The sequence below is a fragment of the Oryza sativa genome, chromosome 7 (genome assembly GCF_034140825.1).
Source record: "Oryza sativa Japonica Group chromosome 7, ASM3414082v1".
NCBI classification, from domain to species: domain Eukaryota; kingdom Viridiplantae; phylum Streptophyta; class Magnoliopsida; order Poales; family Poaceae; genus Oryza; species Oryza sativa.
The window spans coordinates 4,527,096-4,530,018 of record NC_089041.1 but is presented as its reverse complement, the minus strand read 5'-3'; the positions used below and the strand labels follow the sequence as shown (position 1 = coordinate 4,530,018).

The 2,923-nt window shown below is 42.2% G+C and overlaps 1 long non-coding RNA gene across 2 annotated transcripts; it reads right to left on the bottom strand.

Moving 5' to 3' along the window:
* Window positions 1-255: 255 nt before the first annotated feature.
* Window positions 256-1,866, bottom strand: LOC9272289 (uncharacterized). Of its 2 annotated transcripts, none has more exons than XR_010742703.1 (5): window positions 1,670-1,866; window positions 1,182-1,375; window positions 1,054-1,085; window positions 819-882; window positions 256-713 (listed from the first exon to the last, which is right to left on the bottom strand). It is a non-coding gene; the product is annotated as an uncharacterized lncRNA (long non-coding RNA). The 2 variants fall into 2 exon arrangements; XR_010742704.1 differs by having other exon boundaries at window positions 1,054-1,082.
* Between the last annotated feature and the right edge of the window lie 1,057 nt (window positions 1,867-2,923).

Here is a 2,923-nt window from a genome sequence, read left to right as displayed (position 1 = left end):
TAATAATTTTCTTTCCTGCCTTTGGTCGTTAACCGTGCCCCCGTTCACTCCTCTCTCTCCGTCCTCGGTTTCCTAATGTTAATACATGACAACTAGATGGCTAAAATTTGCTAACAAAAATCAGATTAAGTCCGTTTTGACTGCCTTAACTTGTCGTCGAATCTAAATCGTATCCCTTTAACCACGATACCATGCCAGATATCTCAACCCTTTAATTACTAAAACCGATAAATTTTGATTCTCTCGATAGTGTTTTGGATGGTTTTGTTAACGTGACCTTTTGACTTAGTCAACTTTGTGATGATGGAGCAACCCAGTCACAAATACAGGTAAAGCCCACATTTAAGTGCCTAGGAAAAAATATAAAAAATGTGGGGCCTACTTGCTAGCCACTTTCTCTGAACTCTACTCCTTCTGTCCTATAAAAAAATAATCTACTACCGGATGTGATACATTCTAGTACTACGAATCTAGACATACATATGTTTGAATTAACCCGTACAACCACTGCACTTAATTCCAAATAGCACCTGCATATAAACAAACATGACAAGCTTGTTTGATCCATTAAGTGATATCCAAACAACCTATAAGCAGCAACCCGTACAATGCGTGTTCCATATCCAAACTGATTGATTTGTACCCTGGAAAGGTTGCAAGCCAGACAACGGTCACTTCATTCTTGAGCTTCATATACCGAAAGCTGAAATGTTCTGAAAATGAAAACCATGCAAAAGAAGGATGGATTCATGGATATCGATCAGATATCGTATGCATGAGAATCTATAGAAGCAAAGAATTGCAGAGAATATTTTTACCATGTTCGTTGGGAACATCTATATATTGGCTAGTACTAAAATAGGCAACAGACTTGTGCATGCACTGTAAAGCAATTTGAAAGTACAGTAAGCAGTCACAGAGACAAATCTGTAATGGTACTGATTAGAGAAGCAGGGAAAACTGTAGCAAATTAAAAGATCGAAGCATAGATTTGGTCATTGCAAATCGATGCATGAGAATAAACATATGTTTTGGACCAAAACTGATCGATACCTTGGTTGAGTGGTCAACTGAAGGTGTAACTGCTGCAACAATAATCAAACAGCTTGAGCAAGTAATCATCAGGACGTGGGGAAGGGAATAGACACTACAAGGAAGAAAACATACAGAAAAACACATACCGTTAAATCTTGGTCAGAACCACCAGTGGTCCAAATCCTCTTCTCAAGGCCTAGAAGTATTGCAGTCATCATGGCTCAATGTAGCGTCCTCCCGAGCTTGCCCGACAGGGAGATCTGGAATGCAACAGCCTCCTTGGTGGAGATAATAGAAGCACAGGGGCATCCCTGTCCTCCGTGGCAGCGGAACATGCTTTCTACACAGGGGATACCAAAATTATCAAGCATGGCAGGCAATTCCACGGCACACCCAATCAAAGGTACCATCTAAAGAAGAAGCCGAGAGTTCATCCCCCCACCCCCCCCAAAAAAAAAAGAAATTGCTTTCCCACCTACAGTACTAAGCACTAACCCTAGCTTAAGAGAAAACAACGCCACACTGATCGCTCCACACCAGAGAGGCAAGAGAGGCACAATCCCCAAATCAAAGCAGCGCTCCCCTGAGCTGGAGATCCAAGCAAAACAACCAAAGAAGTCGTCGAGGGGCTTACAGCGATTCGAGGCCCGAGAAAACCCTAGATGGAGAGGGCAAGAAGTGGTGTCACGCGGGGGTGGGGAGATGGCGGCGGTCTCCGGGAAGAAGCGACGGTGGCCGTGGATGGCCTCGCTGGGAAGCGACGACGGCGAGTGACGCGAGCTGCGTGCCCGAGGTCGAGATGAAAGGGGAACGGCGGCGCCGTCGCAGGCCATGACGCGGTGGAGAGAATGGGGGATTTTAACTATTTGCCACTCGTAAGCCACTCGTATGATTTGCCACTAGTTCCATATGTTATAACACATGAGAATCCACATGTTATAGATACGATGTGGCAAATCGTTAATTACTATGTCACAAGAGTGACAAATACTTAAATTTCCCGGAGAGAATGGGGAATCAGCGGGTTCACAGCGCCCCATTTTTTTCCTCCTCTGCCTGTCGTGAGCGATTGGGTGGTGGGCTCAATTGGCCTGGCCCGATACAATGCAAACACGTGGCTGGGAAAGAGATTGGACGCGACTGATTTTGGGGCGACGTGGCCGCGTGGACGAATGAACAGTGTACATCAGGATTGGAATGGTTAGGATATGGATTGAACCTAAACCGTTTTAAGTGAGTTCGTTGATCCATGGTTTAATAGGGTCGATCTACTATAAGTCTATTATATTAATAGGTTATCCATAGATATCCAAATGGATCGGCTACTCTTATTACATGTGGGTAAAACTCGGATCCAAAATTTTTAAACTCGCGTTCACACTATAAAAACTTATCGAATTCAGTGTACAATGTACTGTACACTGTGTACAATACCCATCGGCAAGTTTATACTCCCTCCGTCCCAAAATATAAGCATTCTTAGTTATGAATCTGGATACTTCTGCAGATTCATAGCTAAAAATAGCTATGAATCTTACTTGTGTGTTCAGATTTATAGCTAAAAATAGCTATATTTTAGGATGGAGGTAGTACGATTTTATATGATACTAGTTACATGCCCGCGCGTTGCGATGGGAAATGCTATGCATTAATTTCATATTACACCGGATGAAAAGATGTTAAATAATCATTGAGTGAAAATTATCTCGAGAGATTACAACTGAATGTTACTTTTTTAAATCAAGGATAGAAACTGAATTTATATGATCAAATACAGTCCATTAGTTAAAGACATAAATGAATGAGTAAATTTATGGACAATCATTTAGTGTTAAGTGCTGAAAGTAATCACTTAAAAGCTTCGGAACTCTCAATACACTGAGTTGCC